General features: G+C 50.6%; 1 protein-coding gene across 2 annotated transcripts in view; it reads left to right on the top strand.

Annotated features, from left to right (window-relative positions):
- The first annotated feature begins 2,080 nt into the window (after window positions 1-2,080).
- DNAJC5 (DnaJ heat shock protein family (Hsp40) member C5) overlaps window positions 2,081-18,902 on the top strand; it is a 39,152-nt gene continuing 22,330 nt past the window's right edge. The window contains exon 1 of one of the 2 annotated variants that reach the window (XR_007150837.1): window positions 2,081-2,313. The gene's annotated coding sequence lies outside the window, so the exon portion shown is untranslated. The remainder of the gene's footprint in view (window positions 2,314-18,902) is intronic. The other variant, XM_047852432.1, reaches the window with a different exon arrangement.

The following is an 18,902-nucleotide window of genomic DNA, read 5'->3' as shown; positions in this document are numbered from 1 at the left end:
TAGCAGTGGGGAAAGCGAGTTACTCCACGTTGTAGGAAGTCTACACTCCACGTGGGACCTCTCGATACGACAGTGGGCCGGGAGGATGGTGGGAAAGCACCGCCGCTGCCTGAAGTCAACATTCACCTTAATTTACTTTGAAAGGGGTCCATGTAGTCTTCGCGGATTAAATATTTAAATGTTTTGTGGGGAAGTCTGTCAGGCTTTGTGGGATAGAGTGAATCTGTTGTGGACCCAGCTCTCAAGGGCTTTGCGATCCCATCTGTTGGGGAAGACAAGGTATTCCTCTAACAGATTTGTGTGAGACGAGCTTTGAGAGCTTGGAGGACCAGAGCACCTGGTGGGGCAGGTAGAGACACGGACATGCCTGGGAAGGGCTGGGAGCAGCAGAGCACCTGCTTCCCTGAAGCCTCAGTTCCCTGTCTCAGGGTAAGGACAACGTGGCTCGCCTCCTGTGATTCAAGGGCACGGAAAGCACAGGGCCCGACCACAGCCACTGTCGGCATTTGACCGGCATCTTCTGTCACTTCCTCTGAACAGGTTGGGTTGCTTATTTGTAGACATACTCAGAATGATGTACTTTTTATATCATGCATCTTGCTCGTTTACTTTCAGGAACTATCACAAGAATTTTCTACACTGTTTCGTAGCCGTTGTGTACATTTTTAATAGCTATTTTGTTCCACTGAGTGTGCTTGCTTGTACAGTTGGGCAGGTTTCCATTTTCACTATTTTACAACAACAGTATACACCTTTTTCTATATCTGGGAACATTTTTTTTAGGAGGAATGGCCCTAAAGTGGAACTATTGTACCAAAGATAGACTCACTAAGGCCTGGTTCGTTCGTTCTTGCAGCTTCCGGCACAGGCTGAACACAGCTTGTCCATCTTAACTGCCTCCTTCCTCCTATGATTCTGTCCGGGAATCTTTCATCCTCTTGAATCAATAGACGGTATTAATCTGGCCTTTCTGCTTCTTGGTTTTCATAAGCCTTTTCTTACTGCCTCCTCGTGTTGCACAATTGAACGACTACCAGGAGGCTTCCTGAGCTCTCTGCCGCAGCCAGCATGATGGCAGAGAGGTGTAAGAAGAGGGCAGAGGCAGACAGGGGTCAGAGCTTGTTGGCAAAGCCTGGATTTTACTCAGTGTTCTAGGGAGGCTTAGATGTCATCAGGTTTCTCTTTTATAAAAGACGACTCCGCTGAATGGAAAATGGCCAATGCGCAAGAGTGGCAGTGAGGCGGACACACGCCAGAAAAGGTCTGCGTGGCTTCTAGAATGAAAACTGCCACATGTCAGTGTACCAGACACAGAGCAAGCACTGAATAAGTGGTAGGACTGCTTACGGTTCCGGGGAGTGACAGGGAAAGGTGACAGGCAGGCCTCCCCTCCCAGGTGGCCAATAGGATGAGCAGGAGTCCTACCTGTATGGGGAGGGAAGTGTGTGGACGCTGGTTCTCCTGCTTTTCCACGCCACTGTCTGAAGGCGATTCTGGGGGCGTGGCTGGACAGTGGTGGTGGCACTTCATTGGTTGGGCAGGAAGAAAGGAAGTCCCATCTCTGCGCTCCAGGGGTGAACAAATGTCAGTCCCTAACCAGTGCCCGGAGGAAGGGGGGCGTCGGCCTCTGGGTCATCTCCTAGCAGCTCCCTCTCCCGTTCTTGGACGAGCAAAGTCAGCGGCGAGACAAGTCCGCACACCTCCCCTTTCGCAGGTTTCACCGCCTCACCTACCCGCGGACCTGAGCACCACGGGCACTGGCGGGAGGCTCGGCCCGCGCGCCTAGGTCCCGCCCCTGCCGGGTTGTAGGCGCTTCCGGCTCTGCAGTGCGGGCTCCGCCCACAGCTCCCGGGGCTTCCGTTCCCGGGCTGTCACTTGGGGCCCCGCCCCTGGGCTGTCGCTCGAGGCGCGGCCGTCACCCGGCGTTTCGGAGCAGCCGCTGTCACCTTGCGGCTCCGCCCCGCATGGGCGGAGCCTCCGCCTAGAGCTCGGGGCGCGTGCGCGGCCTGCCCCGCCCGCCGCTCCGACCCGCGGAGCCCACGTTCTTCCGGGGGCGCGCGCGCCGGTGCGGGTGCGTGCGTGAGCGTGCGTGGACGTGCGCGCCCCCGCCGCCTGTGCCGGTGCTGCTCCCGCGCCCTCTGCCGCCGCTGCCCCAGCCGCCGCCGCCGCCGCCGCCTCCTCCCCCACCCTCGACCCCCGGGGTTCCCGAGACGCAGCCCCGGCTGAGGAGGAGCGCGTCGGCCGGCTGCCCAGCAGCGCCGCGGAGCTGAGGAGCGGAGCCGCGGAACGGCGGGCGGGCGGGCGGGCGGACAGGTGAGCTCGCGGCGGGCCCCACGGGCCTCCCGTCAGGCCGGGGCAGGCGGCGCGGGGCGCGGGGGTCTGCAGGGGGCGAGGGGCGGCGCGCCCGCAGCGGGAAGCGGCGGCGACCCTCCCTCCGGGCCGAGGGCGCGGGGCGGGGGCCGGCGGGGGAGGGAGCTTCCCGGGAGTGCTCGCCGTAGCGGCGGGGCGGGTGGGCGCTGCGGCCTGCGAAGAGGAGCCGGCGGAAAGGTGCGCCCACCGCGCGGCCCCGGGCCCGCGCGTGCCCTCGTCGGGGGCCACGCGAGGGGTCTGTGCGCGCCGAGCGGTGCCCGGGTGCCGCCGCAGGGCCGCGGTGGCGTCGGGGACGACCACATCTGGGCGCAGCGTCTCTCGGGGCAGCCCGCACTCAGATGGGGGTGGGTAGGTGGGGCCGCAGTCCCGTGGGGGCTCTCGGGTGTGTGCGACGCTTCAGCAGCCGGTCCCCCTCCTGCCCGATCGGGGGCAGCGCGCGGCCTTCCTCCGCCCCCACTGTCCCCGTGACTGACCTGAGGGTCTTTTCCTTCCCGGAGGAGGGGGGGCGGTGGCTAAGATGGTTGAGAACCGCTGGTCTAAGGGAGCCACACGTAATCTGGTCCCTGGGGCATTATGTCTATGGCTGGGGGAATTGAAATGTGTTCCTGAGCGAGCTCTCAGTTAATCTCTTAGGTTGAAATCATTTGGTTTGTAAAAGTAATAATAATAAAACGTTTTTATCGGTTTTATAAAGACGTTATTTTGCGAAGTGCTTTGTATTGTACTCTGAAGGAGACAGTATTCGGAACTCATCCGGTCAGGGTCTGACTTGTTTGTGTCGAGTGCTGGACTGCGAGCTCTCTTTCGTGCGCCTAGGAGATGGTTTCTCAAAATTCATTCAGTTGTGTCATACAGGAAAAGGAAGCAAAAGTTTCAATTTTATTTTGTTGTTGTTGTTTTTTTTTTTTTTTTTTTTTTCAGGTTAGATCTGATAGGGGACATTTTAACTTGCTGGTCTTGGCCTAATAGTGCTACGTTTGAATGTCCTTACTTAGTTGTCTAAAAAAACAACCTTAATGACAGAAACAGCTACATTGCCCCAGCTATTGACATGGTGGCCTAAAGGCAGTGCCCTGGCTGGCCCTTCCAAGACTTTATGCTCATTTATTTGCTTCTTTCTTGTTAGATGTCAAGCGAAGTTTCGGGTTGGAGTAATCCGTTAAACGGGAGATGAAATCAGAAGCCAGGATTCGAGGGTTTGGGGGAACCTTATAATCGAGTGTTCACAACTCTCCTTTCCCCTGTGTCAGTGTTCTCGGACTCAGGGCAGCTCCGGGTGGCACATGGCCAAACCGAGAGCTACAGGAGCTGCTTCTGGCTGGCCGACTGTGTGGCCGACCTGTGTGTTTGATAAAGATGGCCTTGTGCCCCCACTGGTCATCGTGGTTCCTCTTTGTCCACCCGCGCAGGACGCTAAGGGAGATGTGTGTTCAGGACCCCCACGGCCTGGCCCCTTGGCCCGGTCTAAGCACAGCACCCAGGGGTTGTGTGATGAGCAGACACTCGGGCTCGCCGAGGCACCGGCTTCTCAGCTGGAAGGCGACCCTTATTGGGGAGCATGCCTGTCGGGCCTCTCCCGCGCCTCTGTGACCAGTCTCCTACCTCTGGCCTTCCGACTCACTCTTCCCCTGCCACAGTGGCCTTCTTGCTAGTCTCTTAGGAAAGTCATCTGCTGTGTCCTCCGGTCTGCCCAGAACACTCACTTCCTCCCCCTCGTGCTCCGAGAGGCTCGGCCCTCCCTGACTGCCCTGCCTAGAATTTCAACTCGCCACCTCCTGTTTCCTGTCTCCCTTCTTTCCTTAATTTTTCTTCAGCGCTTAGGTATTTTAATGTCCTGTGTAACGGATTTATTATGTCGGTGTTTTACTGCAAGAGAAGGTCCACAGGGAGGCTGTCCTGTGCAAAGAACTGTTGCTGGCACATAGTATGTGCCCAGGAAATACTTGTTGAATGAATGATAGTGACGAGCTTAGCAGTTCTGTGCAGCACACCGTCTATTGCTTGGAAGTCATTGTGGGTTAGCACTGAGCACATAGAGGTTCTGGGTTCTGAGGGAATGCTGGCGAGCCACCTGCCCTTTGGGAAAGGACAGCCAGTACAGGAGAACCTTTTCTGCAACTTCTAGCTTAAGTTATTTCAAAATGGGAAGTATTTAAAGTCAGAAGATCTGTAACTGATAATAATGCTTCCAGAAATTCTGTCTTTGGTTACTCCCCCTCCCCACCCCCCAAGCCCCGCACATGCTGGTCTTAATACTTGGTGACATCTGTTGGTTAATTGGGCTGAGAGGTAGTAATTGTTCCGAGAGCTACTTGAAGTGAGCTATTCCTGAGGCCTGAGCCCGGGTCTCGTTGTGTGACTGTGACAGGAGCAGTCGGAGTCCTGCTTTGTGCTTAAATGGCTCTGGAGCCCTTCACCTCAGGCCCCTATTAACTCAGAGTAAGTGCATTTTTGTGTGTTTCTGAGGATGGTACTCTTCATTAAGGTGGTCGTGTCTTGGCCACTTTGTCCTCGAGTCCTCCTGCAGAGGTGGCCCTGTGCTCAGTTGTGAGCTACCCTGCAGTCCTTACTTGTTCCCAGAACTTGATTTAGGCCTTTTGTCCCAGTTGCTGCAGCGACCACCTACCTGACGCCACCACGCAGAATCCCCTAACAGGCTACTGGACGGTGCCTGTTTAGAGCCTGAGTATGAGGTGCACACGCTGGTCCTGGGGGGTAGTGGGTGCTCACTAGGTGTTGAGTAAATGACTGAATTGCAGGGCAGCTAGGCAGTTGTGATAAGGTGGAGTATTATCTAAGATGGGAGTTTGCTTCCAACGTCAGAGAACAAAATGAGTGTGGGACACCCAGCAGAATCACCCTTGAACATTCCTTCGCTCTCCTATGAAGTACTCTGGGCGGTGTTTGGAGTATACAGTGCTGTCAGCAAACAGCGTCCCGTTTTCCAGTAAAGAGACAGACGCCTGTGTCTTCTGGGGACTGGTATCCAGCTTGGTGACCAGTCCTTTGCACAAGTGGAGAGGAGGCTCTTAGCTCTAGTGGTGCCCTCGTGAGTGTCTAGATGCTCTGAACAGCGGTTGAAACTACGGTACTCCTAAAACGAGGCTTACTCTTACACTCTGATTGGTTGGTTAGATCTGGGCATTCTTGGGCTGCAGACACCCCGCCTGCGGGTCAGCAGAACCCGTGCCAGACTTTTCCTTCCTGAAAAGGACAAGACCGGCTGGAGTGATTAGGGGCCTCCCTAAAATGGGGGTAATGGTACCTGCCCTGCCTGCCTGTTTGGGGAGTATGTGGGATGATAAGTGAAAGGTGTCTCATCAGCTGCTTCCTAAATAGAAGTGACCAAGGTGCTGAAAGATGGTCACAGTCCTGTTTTATGAAAACGCTAACCCTAATTTCAGAGAGGGCAGTGCTGTGCTTTTACCATCCTGACACCAGGGCCAGCCCTCAAATAATGACATCCCCTGAAGAAGATTAGCAGCTAGTCCGTCATCGGTGGCTTGGGAAGATTTAAGGATTAGATCAGCAAACGGCCTGTAGTTTGCATTCTGTCGTTCCTTGGTGTTTGCGCTAGTTTTGTTGAATGCCTTGTATGCTTGCCAGCGGGCATCCTTAGAGCTGAGACTGCAGAGATGGGGTCCAGCACCTCACTCTCTAAAGAGAGAAGTGTCTGATGGCACCAGGGGTGGGATGTCCCTGAAAATGCCATCTTAATCAGTGTTCTTTTTAAGGACTGATCCGTATATACTAAAAGTTCACTTCATTCGAAACTATTTTGCGTTGTTCATGTATCTTACATAAATGGTTTTATTATTTTTTATTTCAAACGTTTATTTATTTTTGAGAGAGAGAGTGTGCTCGAGCATGGGGGTGCAGAGAGAGAGGGAGACACAGTCCCAAGCAGGCTCCGTGAGGCGGGGCTGAAACTCTTGAAGCGGGGCTCGAACCCATGAGCTGTGAGACCATGACCTGAGCCAAAACCGAGAGTCAGAAGCTCAACGGACTGAGCCATCCAGGTGAAATAAAAATTGTTTCTTTCTTTATTTTGAGAGAGAGGAAGCATGCATAAGCAGGGGAGGGGCAGAGAGGAGAGACAAAATCCCAAGCAGGCTCAGCACCATCCGCACAGAGCCTGATTGCAGGGCTTGAACTCACAAACTGCAAGATCATGACCTGAGCTGAGATCAAGGGTTGGTCACTTAACCCGTTGTGCCACCCAGATGCCCCTAAAAATGGTTTTTAAAGCTTAGTTCTGGGGGCACCTAGGTGGCTCACTTGGTTAAATGTCCAATTCTTGAGCTCAGCTCAGGTAGTGATCTCATGGTTTGTGGGCTCGAGCCCCACTTCAGGTTCTGTGCTGACAGTGCAGAGCCTGCTTGAGATTGTCTGTCTCTCCCTCATTCTCTGCCCCTCCCCCACACTCTTGTTCTCAAAAAAAAAACCAAACTTAGTCCTGTGGCAGAAACCCAACTAATGTTTTTAAATTGTGTGATATATTGTGAGTGATCAGTGAATGTCCCTTGAATGTGTGTGAATGAACCTTATTTGTCATCCTTGGCTGTGTGTAATTTTATTAGCCTTTTAATTTTTCTGCATTGAACTTGTATCAGCAGCAAATACGATGGTTGACGAGATGGAGTGTGCAGTCCTTTGGAGTCTCCACTGCTGCGTCCTGAGGAATTCTGTGCCAGTTGGTTACAAAACTGCAGCCCTAGGAGTCAGACGATTGGAACGCTGACCGGCCGCCCTGTCAGCTGTGCCCCACCCTGGCTATCTCTGGGGTGGCCGTCCGCTTTCTTAGAGAGCGCTGTCAGTCCTGTCCTCGCTGGGTGGAGTAGACATGTGGTGCAGTGAAACCCACAGCACCTGAATCTCTGGCGTCTTGTAACCTTGCGTTGGTTCGGGGGTTGGGGGCCCAAGATCATGGGTCCTGCCTCAGACAGTCCCAGTAGAATGTAGAGGAAGGTGCTGGGCAGGAGTGGCGGGGCTCTGCAGAACAAGCATGTATCACTGTCTCACTGTTTCCCCCCCATCTATTATTGGAAGGGATTAGCAGCATAGCAAATGTTTGATTCTTACCTAGGCAGTCCCATTGAATTTTTCTTATTAAATAGGAGAGTCTTTTGTGAGAGGGTTTCTCTAGATAAACAATGAAAATTTTCTAGGTCAAACAGTACAGACTCTGTAATTTTTGCCACAGAGTATGAAGTTTATATTCTCTGTGGCAATGTGTGTCTTTTCCTCTTCACTCACGTGGGATTTTAACATTTTATATTTTGGTGCTCGTTTAGCTACTGCTGTAGGGTTTGATAATAACAATCAGTGTTTTGGTGTTTTTGTTATTGTTTTTTGGCCAGTTGCAATAAATTTTGGTGAGATAAGAATTTAGTTATAGGGGTTCCAGGGTGATTCTGTCAGTTAAGCACCCAACTCTTGATTTCAGCTCAGGTCGTGATCATGGTTTGTGAGATCAAGCCCCCTGTTGGGCTCTGTGCTGACAGCGCAGGGCCTGCTTGGGTTTCTCTCTCTCCCTCTCTCTGCCCCTCCTCTACTCATGTTCTCTCTCTCTCTCAAAATAAATAATATATTTTAAAAAAAGAATTTAGTTATAAATAAAATGACTTCAATTATGAAAGAATTTTTAGGGGCACCTGGGTGGCGCAGTCGGTCAAGCGTCTGACTTGGGCTCAGGTCATGATGTCAAGGTTTGTGGGTTCGAGCCCCATGTCAGGCTTTGTGCTGACAGCTCAGAGCCTGGAGCCTGCTTCGGATTCTGTGTCTGTCTGTCTCTGTCTCTGCCCCTCCACTGCTCACATTCTCTCTCTCTCTTAAAGTTTAATAAAACATTAAAAGAAAAAACTTTTAAAAGTACATGAAACCAACCAACATCTGTTTTTTAACTTAAAAAGAAGTTGTGTTGTGGGTAGAGATTTTTGCTGGATGAGTTTATCTTATACTTTGAATGATGAGACTCCTCACATCTAAATCTAAAGTTCAGATTTTTTTTTTTTTTAAAGTTCAGAATTCGTAAATGTGATCTCATGGTCCAGTTTTGTTTTGAGACGAAACCAGAAGGTCTACAGTTTAAGAATGACAGTTGTCTAGGAAGTATTTCTTAACTTGTCCGAGCAGTCACCCCCTGTTTGAAACAGTATGGTTTCTCATGGAATGCACTTAGAGGACCCCCTCCCCCTGCCCCCCCAGTAGCAAACCCTCTGAAACGGTCCTAACCGCAGTTGGGAACAGGCCAGTTTACATAATGTGCATCAGCTTGATTCCCAGGACGGCTCTGCATCGTAGCTGTTACCCAGTTTTACAGATGAGGAAATTGACAGTTACATACTTTCTCTAGTGTAAAGGTGTGGTGTTGAAAAGAATAAGCACCGGTAATGCCACCAGGTGTTAGAATGACAGCAGACAGAATTTACCCCTCTTAGAGCGCTGTTCCCTGTTGCGTCATCGTGCCCGTTGGGGTGACCCTAACTGAGTGCTGCCAGCAGCACCTTTCTTCCTGCTGTGTGTGCCCCACCCTGGAGTCCTCTGCCGCCCGGCTTCTTTCATAAAAATGTATCCGTGGAAAGGGTAACTGTAACATCCTCTGAGCGCCCTGTCTTGACAGCCAGCTAGGTCAGTCTGTCCAGCCAGCTACTAATATCATCTCGTCCTCGCCAAGGCCAGCGGATTGCAGTGCAAATAAGTACGGGTGGCATGGGCGTGCTCTTGACTGTGCTGTAGCGTCTGATTCGCACCGTTTACTTGTGGCACGTTTTAGGTGTTTGTTATTTTAAAAAAAAATTTTTTTTTTCAACGTTTATTTATTTTGGGGACAGAGAGAGACAGCGCATGAACGGGGGAGGGGCAGAGAGCGAGGGAGACACAGAATCAGAAACAGGCTCCAGGCTCCGAGCCATCAGCCCAGAGCCTGACGCGGGGCTCGAACTCCCGGACCGCGAGATCGTGACCTGGCTGAAGTCGGACGCTTAACCGACTGCGCCACCCAGGCGCCCCAGTGTTTGTTATTTTTTAAAGGGAATTTTGTCTTATTTTTAAATTTCATTCATTTGTTTATTTTAATGTTTATTTTTGAGAGAGAGAGAGAGAGACTGAGCATGAGCGGGGGAGGGGCAGAGAGAGAGGGAGACAGAATCGGAAGCAGGCTCCAGGCTCCGAGCTGTCAGCACAGAGCTCTGTGTAAGGCTCGAACCCACGAACCATGAGATCATGACCTGAGCCAGAATGGGACACTCAACCGACTGAGCCACCGAGGTGCCCCTCTCTTCTTTGTAAGTTTATTTATCTATTTTTGAGAGAGAGAGAGCGCATGTGTGCATGGGGGAGGGGCAGAGAGGGAGGGAGAGAAAGAATCACAAGCAGGCTCTGTGGTCCCAGCGTAGGGGCTCAGTCTCACGAACTGTGACATCATGACCTGAGCCTAAATCAAGAGTCGGACGCCCAACAGACTGAGCCACCCAGGAACCCCTGTGGCGTGTCTTAAACCGGTCACAGAGTCACAGCATGTTGTGAGGCAGATATGGGTAAGCCTGTCCATTCATCAGACCTACATGCTGCACCCTGGAATGGGCCTGTGGTCTTTGTCCTGGCCTCTCCTAGAGTGACCATCCAGCTGAGGGACAGCTCACCCCGTCGACGGTGGTCGGGTGCAGAATTTGTTTCTGTGAGCAGCAAACAGCTGTGTACAGCCTTACCTAATTAGATGCTGTGTTTTTAAAAGACAAATGACAAGGCAAATTAATAACGTGTGAATTTTTTTTTAAGTTTAAGATGGAAAAAGAAACCCCTCTTACCTCTCAAATGCATGTAACAATAGTTCGTGTTAGTGTGCAAGCTGTGAGTCTGGGATGCTGTGAGCAGCGTGGCTCTCATCCCGCGTTGTGAACTTCGTCTGTGTGTGTTTGGGTTTATTTTTAACTACTGTAAAGGGTTTTAATGTAGTATCTTACTCAGATGAGGCTTAATGTATAAGAAAACAAGCTACTTGTGCTTAGGGTAGGAACAGATTGCTCCTGTTTGTGAAGCAGTTACTGAGAGTTGGAAGCCTGGGGCTCAGTCAGTTAAGCATCTGCCTTCCGTTCAGGTCAGGATCTCGTGATTTGTGGGTTCCAGCCCCACATCAGGCTCTGCTGACAGCGCAGAGCCTTCCTGGGATTCTCTTCTCTCTCTTTCTCTCTCTCTGCTCCTGCCCTGCTTGTGCTCACTCTCTGAAAATAAATAAATACGCTTTTTAAAAAATTAAAAACAGAAAACAGTTACTGAGACTTGGGAGTCAGACTTGCATTTGGATGACAACCCCACTGGCCCCTGCCAGAGTGACTGAGTGGATGATGCGGTACTTCTGAGCCTCGGTCTCCTCATCTGTAGATTGGAGATCGTAATAGTGATAACTGATGTTTATTGATATTTATTGTGTACCAGGCACTGCTGTAAGCACGCGAGCTGGCTCACAGACGTACGATGCTAGGCTGTTTCCATTCCCGTTGGACAGAGGGGACGTGGGGATTTTAGGAAGTTGCCCGGGTTACTGAGCTCATGAGTAGCTGAGCCAGGTTCCAGCCCAGGCAGGTGACTTCACAGCTGCCCTCACGCCACCCAGTGGACCCGGTGCCCGTCCGGCAGACTTCTTAGGAGCATCTGGTGGTGTCCAGGCACGTGTGCCCCTCGATGCCTGCACGTGGTAGTACTCCCTAGACTGGAGCTGGCACGTTGGTCCGGCTACAGCCGTGACCGCGAGTTCTCCCCCGCTGTACCCAGCTTCTGTTTGGAGGTGACACTGCCTCTGACATCAGGCATCTCTTACCGTTGGCTTGGCAGCAGTGTGTGCTTGTGTTCATTCTAGAGTCAGTGGGATCGTTTGCTTCTGGTTGTGGCTGCAGGAAGGGGTCGCTGTGAAGCCACGTCCATCTGACTTCATCAGAGGCTGGCCATATCCACAGGGGACTTTCACGTTGGGCGGTAGGAATCCGTGCAGGGAAGTCTTGCCGGTTCCAGCAGGTGCATTTGGGGATGTGTTCCTCGTGGAGACGCAGAAGATACTGGGCCTTGTCTGTCGCGTTTTATGAACTCTCACCCACTGGGCTTCAGAAAACTCTTCCTGGTAGGCGTTCGTGAGAGTCCCTCTCTGCCGTGGTACAGAGTAGCTCCGGGTTCTCCTGCTCTGCCTGTGGACCCTTAGGCCTGGTCTGCAGAGAGCCTGGTGCCTGCGTAGGCTGACTGTGATGTCAGTACCCTGAGATTTTAGGTGTTGTGAGGCTAAAACACCTACTACCAAAATCCCTGATGCTCATTACTTCATGAGAAGTACTTTGTCTTCCAGTGTCTAGTTTTATGTTCAGATTTGGGGATGTATTAAGGTTTTCTGGAAACTGTTGGTCATAGTAATGGTTCTGGCCTAGAACCTTCTCTGGCATGGTGCACAGAGGAGCGCTTATCAGCTCCAGTGCTGAGAATGGAAATGTCACTTGTACTTGCCGGTCACGTCCTGGGGGCAGGGGCTCTAGCTTGTTTGAAGCTCCCTGTGCACAGAGGGGTTAGGAGCTGTTGGTGCCGCGCTGGTCCAGGGCCTCATTTTGCGTTGCCCAGATCCGTTTCCCTGTGCTGTTTGCACATCAGAGGCTGAGCGGGCAGGAGGGAGGGCCAGGTCAGATGTGGCAGGCGCCTGTGGGATGTGGTAGGCATTTGTTAGAGGACAGGTTCTCTCCAGGTTGGTTCACAGGGAACCTCCTTCTCACGAGTCAAGTTTTGAGAACGTTCAGTTCCTATTCATTCTTTCATTGTTTAGTCTCCTCACAGTTGAACATATTTATTGTGATTCTGCTCAACTTCTGACCTCCTTTTCCTTTTAACTTCTGTTCCGAGCATCACCTAACTAAGAAAACCCTTATTTGGTTTCTGGACATGGTTACTACTGATAAAATGAATTCAGCATTTACCGAATGTTATGCCAGAACCCGGGGCAGCTGCTCAGTTCGTAACTCAGAAGGGCTTCAGCACTAGGCTTGCTCTCAGCCACCACACCCTCTTCTTGCGGGAATAGTTGCCCAGTTTGGGAAACCCAGGATTCTGCTCAGGGGTGTGGCCCTGGGGCCAGTCGTCTCCGTTCTCCCTCAGGTGTCTGTCTGTTGCAACCTGCTGCCATCAGTCTTGTTTCCCGTGTTGGAGCTCAGGAGAGCAGAATGCCCGCTCTGTGGTGCAGGAGGACGCGGACACTCTTCTCTGTGACCAAGGGCAGTGCTTGCTGTATGGAAAACAGTGCTCTTTCCGTGCCTCGGATTGGGCTGGGCCCCTCCCGTCTCTTACGCTCTGAGGCTTGGTGGGGAAGTTGGCTCTAAAGAAGGGACTCATTTTGCTTTTTATTTTCTTTGTTTTAAGGCTCGGCATCATTGTTGCTTTTTATTCTTCACATCTTTTGTGGAGTTCCTATATTTCCAGTGACTTAAAGAATTCTTTACATTTGAAAATTATTTTATTTTGGGGACACCTGGGTGGCTCAGTTGGTTAAGCGTCCAACTTCGGCTCAGGTCATGATCTCATGGTTTGTGGGTTCGAGCCCCACGCCGGATTCCGTGCTGATATCTTGCTTAGAGCCTGGAGCCTGCTTCGGATTCTGTGTCTCCTTCGCTCTCTGCCCCTTCCCTGCTCGTGCTCCGTCTCTCAAAAACGAATAAATGTTTAAAAAAAAAAAAAAAGGAAAGGAAAAAGAAATTATTTTATTTTTTTTAGTAGGCTCTATGCCTAACATGGGGCTCGCACTCACGACCCTGAGTTCAAGAGTGGCTCGCCCTACCTTGAAATTCATTTTAGGTTAGGAATAAATATAACAGAAGACTGTAACATTTGGCATCATTTCTTTTGTGTTTTCCACATTTGTTGACTCTTGCTTAGAATTTCTTCCAGTATATAAGTGGAGTTAATTGGTGCTAATTTCTTTTGTAGTGTACGGATTTTTTTCTTTCAGAATAGATAACAGATTCAGAGTTAAACCTTCAGATCAGTTTTCTGAGCCTCTCCCTGTGTTCTGAGTCTGTCCCAGCGCTGGGAGTACTGGCCCTCCCTGGCTCGAGGCTGGAGCTTTAGATCCACCTGCTTCTTGAATGTTCTTTGGTACTAGATAATTACCAGGTTCACTGCAGACCATAGATGAAAATTCCTGGTCTTTGGAACACCAGTTGTATCTCATGTTTTAGTATTTTTGTTTTTAGCAGGGTCTCTTGCGTGGGGTTGGGTGCAGAGTGCCTGAGGCAGAACAGCAGAACCTCTGTCCGCCTGTCCCAGTGGAACCGCCGTTCTCCGTAGCCCTTGTGCACTTACTCCTGTGTCTTTGTCCTGCTCCTTCAGCGACCTCTCTTTCACTTGAGGCTGTCGGCGTCTGTTCCTTCGCTTCTCCTTTTTCTCCAACTTCTGTCTTCAGTTTACCTTCACTGCTGGCAAGGCAGAGAAATTTACATTGTGTCTTGTAACCAGAGTAGCTGTGGGTAAGTTTATTGTTGAAATCCATGGAATGGTTACATTGTATCCGCCTGTGAAAACCCTGTTTATTGTAGAGCCAGGGTCCTGTTCTCTGATTACATTTTCTTTCTAGAGTAGGGCCCCTCTCCCCTCAAGGTTGCAAACAGGCTCCCCCCACCTCCAACTTTTTCTTGGATTCTAAATTTTCAGTTCCCATCATTTGATGTATTATCTTTGTGGCCTGGAACTTTCCTTTGGGTACTTTGTCCTCCTACCCCTGGCCAGACAGTGGCTCTTGAGACTGCCTGTCCAGCCACATTCCTTATTTGACCCACAGTGTGTAGGAAGGCTGGACAGTGAGATGCATGGCAGCCATAGAGGCCTCTGTATCTTGGAGCAGTGTCCCCAGAGACAGTGAGAACAGAGCCCTTGGTTGGCCTTCATGCTGCTTCATGTCTGTGCTGAGTGACACTGCTGAGACAGGCTGTAGATCCTGGGCTTGGTGGGTGCAGGAAACAAACTGAGGAGGTGTGGCTGGGGGGGGGGGGTGCTCCTGGGACTTGGGACTCTGGGTGTGACTGAGACCTTTGAAGTTGGCCTTTGTCTCATGCCCATGTTAACTCCAGATGAAGCAGATCACCTGCGGGTGAAGTCTTTAGAAGAAAATATAGGAGACTTTACTTTTGGCCTTGGGGTTGAGATGGACTTTGAACAAAAGCAAAAAAGAAAAGGGAAACAGAGATCATCATTTTGCAAAGATTTGATACATTCAGTTTCATAATTAAGAAGTTGTGAGATCGGTTGCACAACAGTGTGCGTAGAGTTGGGTAAGTTGGTAAACACATTTCACGGTTTTTAGCACAGTAGAAAAAAGAGGGGCTCCTGGGGGCTCAGTTGGTTAAGTGGCCCGGTGTCAGCTCAGGTCATGATCTCTCGGTTCTTGAGTTCGAGCCCCACATCAGGCTCTGGGCCAGGAGCGTGGAGCCTGCTTGGGAGTCTCTATTTCCCTCTCTCTCTGCTTCTCCCCTGCTTGTTCTCTCTCTCCCTCGCTGTCTCTTTCCCCCAAAAGAAATAAGTAAACTTAAAAAAATTTTTTTAAAAATGTAAGCACTAGTGTTCATCAATAGACATGGTAATAAATGAAAAGGAACTAGGAACTAGGAACCTTTGTAGCATTTACAACCAGTAGAGGGTTGGTGTGCTGGAGGCCACAACTGGTGTAGCCCCTGGGGCACTGTGCAGCCTGCTGCCCTGCCAGGGGGCAGACCCCGAACCCCACACACTGCCCTGTGAGTGGTCCACAGCGAGAAAGGCGCCCTTCTGCCCCCTGGTGCAAACTGGGAAGCCTGGCAGTGCCCATGACTGTGCCAGGGGGCAGGGGGCGGTGCTGATTGCTGCCGACCCCTGGTCGCAGGTAGTGCCCCCACAAAGACGCTGCCAGTTCTCCGGAGCCAGAAGCTCCCCTTCCAGGCGTCTGCCCAGGCCCTTCCTAAACGGTTTGTGGTGAAGGACCAGATTTTCTTTAATTGCCAGTCTGTCAAAGACTGATGATACTTTTGTAAACTGCAATGAAAATGACTAAGTGGAAAAGTAAATTACAAACAAAACGTAAAATACAAACGCAGATTTTTTTTTCTCTTTTATTTTTTAAATGAGCATAGTAAAACTGACCTTTTTTTAATGTTCTCTGAGGTTTTTTAAATTTTTTTTGTTTTTATTTATTTTTGTTACAGAGAGAGCGCGTGAGCAGGGGAGGGGCAGAGAGAGAGGGAGACAGAATCCGAAGCAGACTCCACACTGTCAGGGTAGAGCCCAGCTTGATCTCAGGGACCATGAGATCATGAGCTGAGACCAAGAGAATGTTCGACTATTTTTTTTAGGTTCAAAAAACTAAAACTAAATAATGTTTAGGGAGAAATGCAAGGTAATATTTTAAAGAAAGGGAATAATAAACATTAATTCAGGGTAATGTATACGGGGAGAGCACAAGGTTATTGACAATCTTCACATTCTTATTTATTTTTCATATTTATTTATTTTTGAGAGGGGAGGGCAGAGCATGAATGGGGGAGGGGCAGAGAGGGAGACACAGAATCTGAAGCAGGCTCCAGGCTCCAAGCTGTCAGCACAGAGCCCAACGCAGGGCTCGAACCCATGAACCGTGAGATCATGACCTGAGCTAGTCAGACACTCAACTGACTGAGCCCGCAGGCACCCTTGAAATCTTAAGATTTTTAATTTGAAGGATGGGATCGTGGTGTTTATCACAATGCATTATAACACACACACACCCCATTCTGTTTGTCAAATGTTACATAAAAGTAATTAGAACAGAAATAGCTTTCCTTTTAAGATGTTTTCACATCTGCTCTTTCACATCCCGAGCCGGCCTGTGTTGAGTTTCCCCCCAGCAGCAGGTTGGACTCAGCAGAGGCTTTTTACAAACCATGTGCTCTGTGCTGCAACTCCGTCCGGAAATGCAGGGGTCCCAATACTCAGCTCTTTTCCCTGAAGGCCGCTGAGTCTTCTGAGAAGCAGAGACATGGCCCATGAGGACAGGGATTTTTGTCCCTCTCATTTATTTTGTTCACTGATAAATCCCCAGCTTTGAGAGCAGAGCACGGCATGTCACTCGTGCTCCGTCAGCCTTAGCGGAGCGAGTGAACACAGACACGTGCCCACGGCTCAGGACGGCTCTGCTGTGTGTGTGTGGAGCAGTGGCCAGGAAGAGGTGTGTCCACAGGGCTCAGGGGTCCCAGCAGGACCTCTCCACAGAGAAGGGGGCAGGGTGGTTAGAGAGCCCCGGTGGTCAGTGGGTCTGCCTTGGAGCAGGTAGGTCTGCCGGTCGGTCAGGCCCTGAGGCCCAGTGGACGCGGTGGTGGGAAGATGCTGGTGGTGGGCGGGGCTGTGGCCAAAAGGGCCTTGAAAGGCAGGCCAGGGGGCTGGGATTTGATGTTGCCGCTCTTGGGGGGTCGGGGAGCAGAGCTGTGCATCGCAGACACCCTTGCAGCAGTGGGGGAGGGCAGAGCACGTGGGGTCTTCCAGCAAAGCCTCCCTCTTTACCGGATTTCTGCCTCTGTGCCTGGTGATCTCTGACCATCTTAGAGCTCGTCGTTCCTGCTCACAGGAGTGTGCCTTCTTGTCTGCCCGGTCCTTGTGTCCCATCTAGCAGCACAAAGCGGGGTGCGCCACAGATTTGCAAAACACGTCCCTTTGTTTTCAAAGCATGATGTTACCGAAAAAGACCCAGCCTGAAGACGGTAGTTTAACCCTCCTGGAGTGAAGACGGGGAGCAGGCCTCTGGTGGCAGCGAACGAATCACAGCGACGTAGTTGCAGTAGGCGGGGCTGCTCTCCCGCCCTTGAGGGCGGGTCTCAGGAATGCCTTGACATTACTTAGAACAGGGTTAGGGGAAACCAGCCGGGACGCAGCTGCTCCAGACGGCAGGCGGTGAATTCCCACGTCGTTGCCCGCAGGAAGTAGAAAGACATCTGAAAGGCTTGGACACGGTTGAAGACTGTTCGCCCAGTCAACAGGGCTGCGCCGTCCCTGGATCTCAAGGTTGGGTCCCCATGGCTCTTCCATGGGGTCTGCTCGTGGTCTTGAGCAGAGGGCTGCCTGCCTGCGCCAGGTGCTTGTTTCTTCTAATCGTTAAAGTATACCTTCTCTTTATAGAAAATAAGGAAAGTGAAGTATTAAGACAATACCTTTTTTCAAAAGTTGAATTTAATTTAAAAAACCACAAGGGGCTCCTGGGTGGTTCAATTGGTTAAGTGTCCAACTCTTGGTTTTGGCTCAAGTCGTGATCTCATGACTTGTGGCTTGTGGGATCGAAACCCAAGTCAGGCTCTGGGCTGACAGTGTGGAACCTGCTTGGAACGCTCTCTCCCTCCCTCTCCCTGCCCCTCCTCCCCACAGGTTCTCTCTCTCAGAATAAATAAATACACTTTTAAAAAAGGAAACCACTGGGGCACCTGGGTAGCTCAGTCAGTTAAGCGTCCGACTTTGGCTCAGGTCATGATCCCACGCTTCGTGAGTTTGAGCCCCACATCGGGCTCTGTGCTGACAGCTCAGAGCTTGGAGCCTGCTTCAGATTCTGTCTCCCTCTCCCTCTGCCCCTCCCCTGCTTGCACTCTGTCTCTCTCTCGGTCTCTGAAAAATAAATAAATATTTAAAAACAAAAAAAAAAGGAACCCACAAAACTTCATTATTTCCTTCTCCCCTTAACTGTTCTCTCGTATTTGGCCTTCCACAACTTTTCTGTTTGCCAGTACCTTCCTGATGCATTTCCCAGTATCACGGACACTAAGTGAAATAAGGTCCTTTCATTTACAGTTTGTGTTTTAGTTATAAGACTGTTCCGGTTGAACATGGAACTTTCAAGAGTGTGCGTTGCCTGGGAGTGCCGGGGTGGCTCAGTCAGTAAGCATCCGACTTCGGCTCAGGTCACGATCTCGCAGTTTGTGAGTTCGAGCCCCTGTGTCGGGCTCTGTGCTGACAGCTCAGGGCCTGGAGCCTGCTTCTGATTCTGTGTCTCTCTCTTTCTGACCCTCCCCTGCTCGTGTTCTCTCTCTCTCTCTCTCTCTCTCTCAAAAAAAATAAACATTAAAAAAAAAAGTGCCTGTTGCCTGGCAATGTTTACTTTCTAACCAGAACATGAACTTTTGAAATGTGTGTAAAGTGGTGTACAAATTTAAATTTAATCGTTTTTATGCTTGGAAAGCATCTATTTCATCTTCTGACTCAAAATATATACCAATTTGAGTAATAGTCGTGGCAGCTCCTTTTTTTTCTTAAAGGGACAGTATTTTTAGGGTTTGTGGTTACAATCTGTGTTAAGAGTAGCCAGTAGACCTGGTGGAAAGGGTGGGGGTGTGATGGTGTCCAAATGAGAGTCTGTTTGTAAGATAGGCAGCCTGTTCTAGATGATTGGAGAGCTTTATGTTCCGTTTTGATTTTCTTATGTAATTTGCTTTGGGAACAAATAGCCTTAATTACAACAGCCGCTTTTCTAAACACAGGTGAAATTGACATACAGCGAAATGCATAGATGTTAGTAAATTTCA

Source organism: Prionailurus viverrinus, chromosome A3, assembly GCF_022837055.1.
Source record: "Prionailurus viverrinus isolate Anna chromosome A3, UM_Priviv_1.0, whole genome shotgun sequence".
NCBI classification, from domain to species: domain Eukaryota; kingdom Metazoa; phylum Chordata; class Mammalia; order Carnivora; family Felidae; genus Prionailurus; species Prionailurus viverrinus.
The sequence above is the reverse complement of the archived record's forward strand: the minus strand, read 5'-3'. Positions and strand labels throughout refer to the sequence as shown.